This window comes from Larus michahellis, chromosome 21 (assembly GCF_964199755.1).
Source record: "Larus michahellis chromosome 21, bLarMic1.1, whole genome shotgun sequence".
NCBI classification, from domain to species: Eukaryota; Metazoa; Chordata; class Aves; order Charadriiformes; family Laridae; genus Larus; species Larus michahellis.
This window is the reverse complement of record NC_133916.1, coordinates 4,632,349-4,646,460: the sequence shown is the minus strand read 5'-3', so window position 1 is coordinate 4,646,460 and position 14,112 is coordinate 4,632,349. Positions and strand designations below refer to the sequence as shown.

Below are 14,112 nucleotides of genomic sequence, written 5' to 3'. Positions count from 1 at the left end.
TTCGCCCTCCCCAGCTGCTGCCCAAACTGGGGGCAGGGGGGTGGGAGCGGGGGAAGCTCCAGCTGCTGGGGCCGCTTGACATTTCAGCAACAGATTTATTATTTTTTTTCTGCTGGCACGACGGGAGCTGCCCCACAAGCCGCCGGGGCCACCGTCAACCTCCCTCTGAAAGAAAAGGCAGCCTGAAGGACGGGTGCTCGGTGCCTGTATCTGTCCATCACCGTCCCCAAACCATCGCACCCCTTTCTAATGGCAACCCCGACCCCGCTCCTGCAGCTCAGAGCGCCATGCCTGGCTGAGCCTGGGTGAAGACACCCCACTCCCCTACCCCCACCAAAGGAAAACGCTTTCGGCCTGACTTCTCCGCCTTATTAGTTTAAGCCGCTTTCACTTTGATGGCGTTACCCCTAATTCAGGGCGTGGGTTCAGGCTCCCGTGGTCACGGTCCGGGAGGTAGATCACCCCCCCTGTTGCTCTGTGCCCCATGGCTGAGAAAGAGCATCCTCCAGCAGCCGCAACGGGGCTCGCACCCGGCATCGCCTCGGTCGTGTCAACGGGGCAGGTCTCACTTTGCGAGAGAGAAATCGCGGGGGGGGGCAGGGGTCTGGTTCATGCCATTTTTATCGCTACCATTATTTCGGCTCAGGGAGAGACCCCGGGCTCTGGGGGACCCCTCACCACCCCGTCCGGCTGCAGCACCCCAGGGATCCAGCGGCTGCGACCCTCCGAACCACAACCCTCCTGCAGGGCTGGGTTTGCACCTCACCCCTCCGCTCCCCTCTCGCTTCGGAGAAACTTAAAGCCCACGAAATCCTGGTCATGCAGCAGCTCCCAGCCGGGCTCCTCTCCTCCCGGGGAGCAGAGAGATTTGGGAACAAGCTTTTACCGGCCCGCCGGGATCGTTTTCATTGCACAACAAAACCCCAGCACAGACGAGGGCAGAGGCATTCAGAGCTGCCGGCCCTCCCCGTTTGCAAGGGGGTGTCCAATTGCCCCCAGCCAGACGGGGCTGCCGCAGCACACCCCAGCGCACAAGGGGCTCTTTGTGCCCGGTGCCACCTGTCCCCCCGCCCCGTATCCCCATTTCCCCTGGGGTCCCCGAGCCTGCTCCCTCCAGCGAGGGGCTTTGGCAGCTCCTGCCACCACGTGCCGCATCCCGGCGCGTTCCCCTGTGCGGCTTCAGTGGGGCCGTGGGCAGGCACAGTTGTGCTCTGCCTGTGCAGGCAGGAACACGCACCCTGCTGCCACTTGTGTGCCGTGGGGGGGGGGTGTCTCGGGCACACAGGGAGGACAAGAGGGACCCAGAGGCGTTTCATGGCCTCCCCGGCTGCCGGAGCTACGTGGCTGCTGGGCTGATGGTGCCGGGAGCCCCATGGGGATGGGTCAGCCTTGCTTTGCCCCCACTAAATGAAGGACAGGGAGGGCTGTAAGGGATGGCAGAGCTGGGGTTTGCAGCCCGAGATGCTCCCAGCCAGCGCTGGCTTCAAGCTGTGTGCTCCCCTGGGCTGTTGCACCAAGAGCCGCGTCCAGTGTCTGGCCCCAACCACCAGCTTTGCTTGAAAACACACATATTTCCTGCAAAAATGAGTGTTCCTCCAGCCAGTTCCCAGGACGGACCCACAGACCCGAGGCAATGCAGCAGGAAGGACAGGGCAGGGGGAGCCCAAAGGCCAGCGTTTGCACGTGGAGACCCGAATCACAGACCGAGAGCCTCCAAGGAAGGAAATATTTCCCTGCCTCTGCCCCATGCTGCAGCCTTCGCAGGTAGGGAGGGTCCCCTCCAGCCTGGGGACCTCCCCCAGATTAACCCTCCAGCTCCTGAAATCCCTGTGTCACGGCATGGAAAACGAGCAGGAAAGGTCCCAAGCTGCCCGCTCCTGGGGAATTCACCTGCAGGGCTGCCCCCGGGCAGAAGCACAGACTGGCGAGGATGGCCCTGCCAGCCCTGCCCGTCCCTGCCAGCCCTGCCCGTCCCTGCCAGCCCTGCCCATAAGCCCCCTCCTGCACACACAGGCATGCTGGTGTGCAAGCCCCTGCCCCAGGGGACTGGTTTTCCGCCTGGGCGTGCAAGGTAAGAACAATAGGGCCAAGCCCTCTATTGTTCCAGACAAAAGATAAGCCGGGCTCTGGCATTCCCCTACGCCCTGGTGGGCAGGCAGCGGGCAGGCAGCAGGCAGGGCTGCCAGCCTGGGCCAGGGCAGAGGCTTTTCGAAGCGGGTTTTCTAAACCCTTCCCACACCAGCTCGCTTTTGGCAGGTGAACCATTGGGTGACCCTCCTGCCCAGCTCGGAGCTCGCCCACCCATGCACGCACACACACACACACCCCCCTCAGCCCCGCAGCCGCGCTCGCCCTGCCCTAGGCTTTGTCCCAGCTCTGCGTGGTCCCCAGTTTCTGCTGCAGTGGCCTCAGGCATCCACGTGTCCCCAGTGACAGGCCACCGGGGACGAGTGGCACCCACATGTCCCCAGTGACAGGACACCGGGGACGAGCTGCGCGCTCAGCACCTGCCCAGTCTCTTTAACCTCGGTCCTTTCCTCTCCCCACCCCGATCTGCTTCTCCTCTCTTCATCCTGCAGGGACACAGTGGGGACAAAGCCAGCCATGGGGTGGTGGCAGGGGGGCTGTGGGTTGCCCAGCATGGGGGACTGGCTCCCCCGTGGCCCGGCCAGCCGGCGTGGGGAGCAGAGCAGACATCTCTGCGCAGCCCAGCACATCCGCTGCAGTCCAAACCCTCACCACCATCACCCAGCTCCGCTTCTTCAAAACAAGTGGTTTTCCAGGCTCTGAACAAGGCGACAACCGGGAGCCGTGCTGTGTTACCAACGCCCAGCCAGAACAAGGGAGGAAGACTACGGGGGATGATGAGGGCCGCTCACTGCAAACCCACACCCATCCCAGGCAAGAGCGGCGGTGACAACGCCGGGGGGGGACTAGCGCTGCAATGGGCGATGTGAGAAGCCTCCTCTCTGCTGGGGAATGCCCCCGCCATGTCGCCTGGCCGTGCTCGGCCCCGCTGACTTTCCCAGGTTGACTTTTACATCCCAAGAGTTTCCATTTCTGGCTCTCACCAGGTACCGCCATGGAGCCCAGCGGCAGGGCAAGGCAGCAGCCCCGCGGCGGCGGCAGAAGCTGCTGCGTGGTGCTGGCAACGCCATGGGGTATTTCTATCTACCTGCTTCTCCATCTTCTCTTCCTTCTCCTGACAGACTCTGGCTCAGCCCAGCTCGCCACAAGCCCATTTCGCATGGGCAAAGAGGATCAAATACCCTCACCGGCCTCACTGCTGCCCCACCTTCTTTTAATTCTCTTTGCTATATTTAATTTATAATCTTATCCTCTTTCCTCCCCACCACACAATGAACTGCCATGAGCTGCCTCCGCCAAGCAGAATTAAAAAATAATAACTCGGGCCAGCAGATCTTGGCCGGGGCTAGTGGGTGCTGGCAAGGGTCTTGCAGGCAGCTTTAATGATGAGCATTATCTCCTTCCTCTCTGATAAGACACCCGGGGGGTCCGTGGGGGGAGGCCGCCCGGCCTCTGCAGCCACCAGACTGCATCTTTTATAACGGTCACATGCCTGCAGCAGGCCTGGGCGGTAATGGAGCATTAAATTATGGAGAAGCAGAATTTCAAATATTTCAGATCCATCTCCCCGTTTGCATTCTTCAGCCGAAGGGCTGCAAGCGGGAGCGGGGCAAGAAGGCAGGGAAGGGAGCTTCCCTCCCGTACAACGTGCGCAGAAGTGGCTTCCCCCTCGAAAAACGACACATTTGAGCAAAAAGCAGAGCCGTTCGGGGAGCGGGGTGCTGGGGGGTGCTGCTTGGAGGCGAAGGGGACGAGGCTGTTTCAGCTAAGGCAACCCTCCACCTCCACCATGTGCTCCAGCGCACTCGCCTAAACGCTTTGTTGAGGCAGATTCAGCCGCTGCATCCCCTACTCCTATTTTTACCGACCCATCCAAGCGGCCGGGATGTTTCTGGTGCGAGCTGGGCCCCCCCCCCCCCCCCCACCCCAGCACCTCCCCAGCCGTCCTCCCCGCCGAGTTGGTGGGACTGGGCAGACCAAGGGCCCTTGTTCGGGGCTGGAGCGGTTCCAGCTTGGGACATGTGGTCCTGGAGCAGGTGGAGACGGAGTGGGAGGGCTTCCAAGCAGCAGAAAATTTTCCAAAAGTCGATGCCTTTGGAGGCTGCCAACTTTCCTCGTGCCGGAGGAGCCCACGCACTTCTCAGCCGTCCACAAGCAGCACCCAGCCATGAGGAGATCCCGGGGTGGGGGGGGGGGGCACAGCCAGCACCAGCTTGACCCGAGGGAGCGGATTTCACCCCTGAAATTACTCCCCAAAAGGCGCAGGACGGGGGTAAAGGCACCGAGATATTTTCCAGCAGAAATGTCACGAGCCGCGCTAATTTATTTCCCTTTCGCTTCTTCTTTACTGGGTTAAAACGGGGTGGAAATGAGCGACGCACGGTGCAAAACTTTTGAGCGGCCTGAATCTTCCTCCCACCCGCAGTGCAATGAAACTGAAAACTCTGCAAAGTTTGGGAAAAATAAAGCAGCGGAGCCGAGGGTAGCCCAGCCTGGCTCTGGTCAGGGGTGGCCGCGACGCTACCAGGGACCCCCCAGCCGGGGAACGCCCGACCCGGGGGGCTGCCCGTCTGTCTGGGCTCTCCCCGTCACCCCCGGCCAAGCACAACCTCCTCCATCAGCCCCGCCGCCAGACGCACAAAAAGCTTTGACCCATCGGGATTTTCTACCCGAGGTGGGGGGGAAAAAAGGAAAAAAAAAAATAAAAGATTTCATGACGGGTCCCCGGTTGGTAGCGATGCTGCTGTTCAGCGGCGCGGCCGCAGGAGAGAACAAAAGAGGCCAGCCCGCTTTCTCCACGGCATCGCGGGCTGGAGGTAGCCACTGCCCTGCCGGCGAGTGGATTTACTTTTTCATTATAATAAATGTATTTCTTGAGGAAAACAAGCAGCACGCGGATTATTGGCGGGGCTGGCAACTCGTAGGGCGTAAAAGCAGAGCGGAGCCGTACTGACAAGCGCGTCCCGACAATCGGTCGCAGCCGTCTGTTTAAAGGTTGTCACTTCGCTCATAAAAGCTTTTCTGATTTCTGCAATTACACGTGCAGGCACAAAGCCGGCCCCACACAAACCCGCCCTGAGTGTTTACAATGGGATAAAGCTGGAGCAAGCAGGAACGCGGCTTCGCGGCCGGCTGACAAAGCGGGGCTCCCCGCGCTCCACGTGCGGGACGGGATGGCTAGCAGCCACGGGCCATGGGCTCACAGGGCTGTCCCTGCCGCTCTGCTGGCCCCGAGGGTCCCCGACCTGCAGCAAGGGACCCCCAAAAGCAGAGCCACCAGCGCTGCTGTGACACCAGCCTGCCAAAATCCACCAAAGTTTGTTTGGTTTTGCCGTTCGAAGGAGGACGGACGGGATCCCTGAGCAGCCACGGCCACGCTGAGGGCTGGGGACAGCAGAGGTGACCCGGCTCCCCCGTCAGCGAGCAAAGTGTCCCGGCACAGCCCAGCGTATCCCACAGGGATTCGCTCCATCACCCTACCCACTCGCCAGCAAACTCCCAATTCCCTGCATCCCTAAGGATGCTCCGTCCGGGGGACACAGCCTGGACCGAGGGGACACAGCCTGGACCCATGTCCCAGCCTGCCGACGGCATGCTGCCACCCCGGGGGCAGCAGGCACGCAGCCCCCCCGCCATCCCCCTCAAACCAGCCCTGAGCACTCACCTGGGGAGCACAAAACACGCTGCTGCCGGGTCCCAGAGCCACCCTTCGCCCCGACCCGCTCGCAGGGCGCGCAGCGGGCGCTCAGCCCCGCTGAATATCGGTTCCAGTAAGGCGAGGGGCAGCGAGAGCGGCCGGCTGGAGCGAGCGCCCGGGGAGCCCACCAGCAAGTCACGAATGTAAAAATAAACCCAGTGAAAGACTAGATTTACTGTGCTGCTGCGTTCCCCCTGCACGGAGAGAAAAAAAAAAAAAACCCTCTTCCTCTGCATCCCATGAACAAAAATAAAACCCCTCCGGCGCATAACAAGTTTACGATCTGCTCCATCTTCCCTCCGGCCCCGCGTGCCAGGGCACAGCTCCCCTGGCCCCCCCCCCCGAAAATGGACGTTTCGGCAGGGAGACAAAAAGTCCAGCTATTCCCCCCCGGGACATCTTGCACCCTGGCTGGAACAAACTTTGCTTATCAGAAAGACTTGTTTTTGGGGGGGGGGGGGGGCGCAGAGGGTGGTTTGGGTGCTCCAATTTGGTAGAGGTGAAAAAAGCAAACGTGGGCACACCGGAGGAGGGGAACTGCCCGACGGCACGAAGCGCTTCGCATCGGAGAGGAAAAATGGGGGGTTTTTTTCCAAATTTGGGATCTCTGCTCCTACCTATTACACCTCTGTCCTAAAGGGATTTCACCCAACGGCACAAAGAGCTTCCCATCGGAGAGGAAAAATGGATTTTTTTCCAAATCTGGGATCTCTGCTTCTACCTGTCCTAAAGGGATTTCGCCTCCTGCATGAGATGCCAGCCCAGATGCCAAAGGCAAACCCCCAGCCCCGTTGGGAGGGCACCACCACCCCCCCCCGCCAGCGGCTCCTCCAGTCGTGAGTGAAACAAATAAACGGCACGAAGGGAGACGCTGGTAAAAATGTGTCACTCGCAAATGATTTAGAAAACTGTCTTCAGCCTGCCCACGTTTGTCAAAGGACAGCAGCTATTTTTAACACAAAGCCTCTGAAATCGCAGGCTTTCAAAAGAAAAAAAAAAAAAGGAAAAAAAAAGTACTGTATCAGTGTCAACAGAATGGATTCTGTACAAAATTAAATTGAACTAAAAGGAAATTGCATGAATTACAAACACGAGTTATTGGTTCAATAGGAGAGTAACTGAGTGATATTATCTGGTCTGTGCTATGGAGAAAATCACATTAGCTGAGCTAATGGTCCTTTTTCACTCCTAAAATCTATTACTCCAGATTTGCTTTGGAAGTCAAGTGTTTTCCATGCTGAAGGTACCTCACAAGATGTAACTGAGACTTGAACAATATGCGGCCACGGTCTGTAATTTTTCCTGGGCAGCATCCCTCACTGGCACCGAACCCCCTGCACAAAACACTGGAAATCATTAGGCGGAGGTGGAAAGAAGCACAGCTTTGTATTTATTTGCACATTTCACATGAAAAACCTCTCCTTTACAGCTCCCTGGGTGATGCGTCTCTCGCTTTCTCTCTCTTCCGCCACTAACTTTGTCGGGGTTTAACTGCGGGGGTCCCCAGGGGCGAGCGCCCAGCTGCGCTCCATCACCCAGGGGGTGAAATCCCCCCCCACACCCCCTCCCCATGGCTGCACCCACAGCCCCACTGTGGGACCCCACGAATTGAGCCTCCGCTGTGCAGCAGCTTCGGCCCCCAGAGACCCAAATCTGCCCAGGACGGGTCGCCCGCGCAGGACACGCCATGGCTGCCGGGCAAGACGTAATCTCAGTGACAAGGTTCATCCGCTCTTAGGTCCCAGCGAGCGACAGAGTTCAGTGCCGACCCCGGTCCCAAACCCCCTCTCTGACCGCGCGCTATCGCGATGCTGTCGCTGGGGTTTGTTAGAACAACCCCAGCCCCTCTCGGAGGACAGACAAACACCCACGCGTGGCACCCACGGCAAGTGTTCCTGCCCCGACCCCGTGCCCGCTACCCGGCAGTGTTGCGGGGCTGGCCGCAGCGATGGTGGCACAGGGGACAGAAGTCGCCTCTCCCTGTCCAAAAGGCAGTGGGAGTTGGGTGACGGGGCAGGAGCGTCCCATCCGTCCCACGGCGGGGGACAAGGGATGGGGACCCCGCCAACCCCTGAGCGCCGTGGAGTCATGAATGCCCACAAACAGCCCCGAGCCTCGTGGACACACGCGTGTGCCGGGCACGGCTGCCGGGCCCTGTGCTGGCCCGTGGGGTCCGTCTGTGCCAGCACGGCATGTCCGTCTGTCCCTGCACGGTGTCTGTACTGGGACCCCCAATGCCGTGTCTGGGGGAGCTGCCAGCCTACACCCTGCACCCCCCCCGTATCCCCGACCCAGACACCCGGTGGGGGCCGGAGCTGTGTGCCCGGGATGGGAGGACAAGTCCCACCGGCAGCCCCGGTGACCAGCGGGAAGGGGCGAGAAACCTTCCCGGACTGGGTGGGACAGGGGTCCCGAGGAGGGGGCTTCAGCGGGCCAACCCTTGGTAGCCAGGTCAAGGGTCTAGGGGGGGAGGATGTCATTCAATGATTAACCCCTTGTCTGCCGGCCCTGTACCCTCCCGGGGAGGGGGGGTGTGTGCCCGTGGCTTAACCCCTTGCCTGCCGGGCTATCGGTCGCCCCGGCACGGCTACCGGCGCGGGGGGGCTCTCGGAGGAGAGTTTGCAGCCCCTGAACTTTGCAGCGGGGACGGGGCTGGGGGATGAACGGGCCCTGCACTCCCCCCCCTTCCCCTTTTTCCTTCTCCTGTTTAAGCAAAGGGGCTTTGGAGGTGGTGGCGGTGGGGGTGGTCCTGTCAGACGGCCCCCGCCATCCCCGCTCAGCCCAGCCGGAGTCGGGGACCGCGACCCGGGAGGATGCTCGCCGCGCCGGGGGCCGTGTCGGTGCCCCCCCGGGCAATGCCTGTGTGTGTGTGTCCCCCCGCGCCCCGGGCCGTGCCCCCGACCGCACTCACGGCTCCGCCGCGCTGCAGCGCTGCTGCCCGGTCCCCGCCGCCGCTGTCGGTGACGCCGCCGGTGCCGGTGCGGGCTCCGCCGCCGCCGCCGCGCCCGGCTCAGGTCCGCTCCATGTCCCCAGCGCCTCCGGTGGGAGCTGCCCCGGCGCCGGGCGGAGAGAGGGAGCGAGGAGGAGGAGGAGGAGAAGGAGGAGGAGGAGGGGAGGAGGAGGAGGAGGAGGGACACCGGTCCAGCCAGCCAGCAGCCGGCTCCGGGGCGGCCCCTCTGCCCCGTCCCCTCCCCTCGGGACCCCCTGCCCCGACGGGGGACCCACGCGTGACACCGCCGGGAGCCCCCGGGCCGCTCCCACCCTCTGCTCTAGAGTCCTGTGGAAGGGCCGAGACACCCCCAAAGACTGAGGCACGGCTCGGAGGAGTCCTGGGGGACACCCCGGGACCCCCCGGCACTCCCCGGGACCCCCGTCCGTGCAGGGACCGGCACTACCCGCTCCCAGCGAGGGAGTGGAACGGCGCCTGGCTGGCAGAGAGCACAGCCTGCAGCTCCGGGGGGAGTCCCAAAACCATGGGACACCGAGTGACAGATCCTAAAGCCCAGCTTCCAGCCTCTCCTGCCCACACCACCTCCAATTTTTGCTCCTTCGCCCAAGACCACCACAACCAGCCCAGAAAAAAACAAGGGAAAAGGGGCCCTGGCAGGGCTTTTGCTGCCCTCGGTCGCTGAGGAGCTCACCCCGGGCCCCGCATCCCGCACTCCACACCCCGCATCCCACCAAGGGCTCCGCTGGGAATGCCATCACCCGCCTTCCTGAGGGAAAAAAACGCTTCCTACAGAGCAAACCGGTGCTCCAGCTGGAGAGCGAGGGGGTTGGTTTGGACAAACAAATGTTGACAAACAGTCTTTTTTGTATAAAGAACTCTTTAAAATGTTATGTCAACATTGAAGGAGAACTGTTTACGTTTTACCAACAGGGAAAATTCCCATTGACTCGAATCCATTTCCTCCCCCACACCATCATTTTCTTCCATGGGAATTTCTTTTTTTCCAAACATTGTTTTCACCCAGTCCCAGGAGCAGAAGACAAGAGCTCAAGCTCCCGGGACTCCCAGCTCCCCCAGCCACCACGCACTAACTGGGAACATGGGGTTTCTGGAGGGGTTTGGGCACCCACACCCTATATCCACCCTGACACGTGGCCTCCCCTCTCTCTGTGCCCATCACACAGGAATGCACGGGGCTGGGCAGAGCCAGGCAAGAAGTTATCTGGGAGAGTTTCCCATCTGGCATCTTCACCCAGAGGACTAAACACGAGGCACAGCAGTGTTTGGAAGCCAAAGGCAGCGAGTGGGCTGCAACCACAGACCCCAAAACATAAAGGAGCTCAGTGATAGACGTTCCCATTTCACAGATGGAGAAACTGAGGCCCTGAGGGGAAACGGCATTTCCCGGGACTGTGCAGCAAGTACCAAACACGCAGCAGGGCAGGATGCAAAGGCAGCTCCTCCTGTGCCAGCAGGTCTCCCCCCAGCCCTTCTGAAGCCCCCTCCCCAGCTAGGGGACACTGGCGAACCCAGTGCCATCCCATGCATGGGCAGTGCAGGCAGCCTCATGCGCCCACCAAAGCCACTGGCCCCTCTCTGCCGGCACTGCCGGCTGCCGACGCTCTCGCCCCCCCGGCTCGGGAGAAGACCCCGAGGTCACGTGAGGGAGATGGTTGCCAGCGGCCAAGCGAGCGCCAAGCGCGCAGGCAAACCCACAGCGACCTCCATGCACTCCTGGGGCTGGGGCTGCCCCAGCAAGGCCCCCCGAGCCGCTCCGGGGGCAGGAGGAGGCGGGAGGCGCAGCCCCCAAACTGGACAGGGAAACAATTAACAAAGGGGCCGAGGACCTGCACAACGGAGCCAAAAAAGAGGGCGCGGGAGCTTTGTTCGGGTCGTCATAGCAACAGCCAGGCCGGAGCAGCAGTCAGGGACTTTCACTTTCCTTTCCTTCCTCGTGGTCCCCAGTGGCCGTGGTGGCCATGGTAGCCTTCCTTGCCTGGTCCCTGGCAGGTCCCCCCAGGTGCTAGCCACACTGCGGTTCCCTGAGTCCAGCATCACCTCCCAGATGGGTGCCAGGAGGTGGTGGCCCAGCTGCCCATCCCCAAGTGTCACCACCCACGCATCCATGGGTCCTGTCCCCATCCTGGCTCTGCTCCTCCCCGGGTCCTCCTTTGAGCCACACTAGCTCCACCTGCATCTCCTTCTCTCCACCTGGGGCGTCCCCAGGATGCGCAGGGCATCCCCAGGACCTGCTGAGCATCCCCACGACCACGGGCACGAGGTGTCAGGATGGACATGATGGTACAGAGACAGTCATTGCCTTTTCAGACAGGGTCACATGGGGACCACCCAGCTCCTGCTCCATCTCTCCCTACCTGTCTGAGCCCAGGAGAGCAACCAGGGCTGCTCCCACCCTGTAATCCCTCCCCCGGCTTTCTGCTTCCCTCAGCAGAAGGAAGCCGGGACAATGGGTGGAGGGACCAGGAAAGCTGGTGGGGGCAAAGATCCCAGTGCCGCCAGCGCAAGGGGCACGGAGGGGAAAGGCACGGCCAGCGCTCGCCTTCCTTTTCCCAAGCCCCCCACCCTGCTGCGGAGCCTGCGGTGCTGCTGGCCGCAGGAGCCGTGCCTCCTGCTTTGTGCTGGCTGCGAATCCCAGCCTCCCGATCGCAGGATACTGGTGACTGAGTCATGGAAATGGTTCAGACAATGGCTTGGCCCCTTTATAACTGGCCGGAGGGGGCAAAGCAGGGAGAACAAATCCGACCTTGCTTCCTGTGCGGAAGCGGACCCATTGTTTGGAAATGGGCATGTGCTTTGCTCCTCACCAGCCTGGGAAAGCTGCAAAGCGATTGCTAACAGTGAGCAAGCTGCGTGGGTCCTGCCAGCCGCCCCCGTGGCCCCCCAGACTTATAAAATCTAGGGAAGATGCAGATGAAGGGGCTGCTGTTGCCCACCAGGTCGCTGCCACCCACCCCCCTGGGGGGTTGTTCAGCTGGCGAGTTGCTCAGCTGGCCCGGGCTGGTGTGGTGGCATCGCCCAGGCTGGCGTGGTGGCAGTGCCCGGACTGGCGTGGTGGCAGCATCCCGCTGAGCCATGTGCCAGCTCAGCTCCTCGCTGTACTGGAGAGATCAGGCTCATCGGGCCCCTCTCCCACCTCCCTTCCCTGCTCCCATCCGAGCCCTCCTTCGCAGCACACAGTGGAAGAAGAGGTACCGTGAAGCATCTCACAAACCTCGCCAAAAAAACCCAATCACGGTGTCATCCTTGCGCTGGCCCTGGGGATGCGGAGCACCCCGAGCAGCAGCACAAGCAGGGCCAAGGGAAGGAGAGGAGCCAGGGAGCAGCTCGGGAGCCTTGGGACTGGGGAGATGATGGGGTCCAAACCTTCCCCAGCTCCTGCCTCCAGACCTGCCTCATGCATCCCACAACAACCCATGTGTGCGGGATGAGGGTGTCCCTGCAGCGTCCCCGTCTGCAAACTGAGTCCCACGGTGGCCATGCCACTCTTCTTAGAAAGGAGGAGCTGTGCCACACTGGCGGAGCAAGCAGAGGGACCCAAAAGGGTCTAGACCCAGTGATAAGCCCCCGACCAAGAGACTCCAAGGCTGGACGTGCCCTGGTGAGGCCAGCACGGTGTCCCCGGCCACGCCACGCAGTGAGAACCGGCTCTCAGGGAGCCGTACCAGGCGCATGCACTGTGGTCTCGCACGAGCAGACAGACAGACAGACAGACATCTGCAGCCCATTAAACCCAAGCTGATATGACAATGCTAACAGAGAAGCTCAAACCCTCTGGAACCGCGGTGGCTCTGGGGCTGTCCTCAGTTCACCCCACTGTATCCGGCTCTCGTGGTCCATAGGGCTGAGGGACGCGTACGCCAAGGGCCGGTGGCAGGGCTTCACCTGTCTCCCCCAGCCCTCTGCACCCCCAGGCGACGGGCAGCTTCTCGTGATGGTCTTAAACCCGCTTTGTGCATCCCAGGTGCTGCCTTTCCCTGCGTCTGCCTCCCCGGCACAGCTCCTACGGTCCCTGCCTGCCCAGCCCCCTTGGTTTTGGGGCTCAGGGTGGGAACACGGCCAGGCCACACACACTGGGGGACGATGGCTGTGAAAACAGCACATCCCAAACCCTCCCAGAGCTGTCAGCGTCATCCCCCTGCTCCCCGTCCGGCGCCTGCCCTCCTGGGCTCCTAGCAGGGTGGTGGGTGAGCTCCAGGAATTAACTTACCAATTATTGCCACCCGAACACCACAATTTATCCTGGCCACTTCAGAAGCGTTTCCAGAGGCTGGGAGCTCCGTGCTGCCTTCCTCCCCGGCGCTGGCAGTGCCCGGCTACTGCAGGGAGCCGGGGCTGTGCGAGCGAGTCCGCCCGCAGCGTAACAGGCTCTAATCTGGGCATAATAAAACCAAGATGTTCCAGGATTGCTCTATGGGGAGCGCACTCGGAGCAGCTCAGTTCTTAGCCAATGCTCAGAGAGAGCTTGTCCGAAAAGCGAAGTAAAATTGAGCAAATAACGACTCCGCAGGGAAGCAGAGCTGGGGTGGCGCGGGCTGAAATCGCAGGTGGGCTCCGGCTGGTGCATGAGCAGAAATACCTGGGCAGAACATTTAGAAATGACTGAGACGCTCCCTGTGGCAGGCACAGCACGCGATGCTGTGCCTGCAAGTGTTTGGACACGGCGCTAAAATCCTGCATCCCACTGCCCCGGCCCCCAGCCCCCCCCGAGGAGGGTGGCTTTGCCAGCACTGTCTGCAGGCGGGACACGGAGGAGATGCCACCGCTCGCTGCGGGGAAGATGTGCAGCCAGGGCAGGTGATGGAGAACAGACCCAGGACCGGGGCTACATTTTGGGTCTGGAAAGGGGACTTTCAGAAAGCCCCCGGCTCTCGCTGCGTGGTTCTCTGGCTGCCCGAGAGCCTGCCAGATTGGCACCTCCAAAAGACACTGAAATCACCCGCCGCTTCCAAAACCATCGCAGCAACAAGCAGCCAAAGCACCCTGGGAGGGTGCCAGCATCCCGGCTCCATCGGGGTTCCCGTCCACTGTCACCATCACCATCCTCACCCCGCGCCGGCTGCCTGACCCTGGGGGTACCCACTGCATCCCCCCGCAAGGCGGCACGCGTAACACAGCCGGACCCGTGCGTGCCAACAACCCTGCCGGGGACTTCCAGCTCCAAACAGGGATTCGACGGGGAGAGGAAACAAAGCGGCGTGGCCTCTCTGTAACTCTCTATTCCCAACCTGAATGCCGCTGTTGTTTTTAGTCCAGACGATGCGAATCGTCCTCCCCGGAGCGCAGCCCAGGCTAGCCACACACAGAGCGCTGACCGATAGCTCCTCTCCGAAGGGAAAGCCACGGGGTGGGGAGGACG

The 14,112-nt window shown here is 61.6% G+C and overlaps 1 protein-coding gene across 4 annotated transcripts in view; it reads right to left on the bottom strand.

Annotated features, from left to right (window-relative positions):
* The window catches only part of SOX13 (SRY-box transcription factor 13), a 42,745-nt gene that overhangs the window by 16,928 nt on the left and 11,705 nt on the right, over positions 1-14,112 (bottom strand). Inside the window, exon 1 of one of the 4 annotated variants that reach the window (XM_074564137.1) lies at positions 12,964-13,079. The exons of 2 other annotated variants lie outside the window; for them this stretch is intronic. The gene's annotated coding sequence lies outside the window, so the exon portion shown is untranslated. Of the gene's footprint in view, positions 1-8,696; positions 8,820-12,963; positions 13,080-14,112 lie in introns of those variants that run through there. One more of the 4 variants, XM_074564135.1, reaches the window with a different exon arrangement.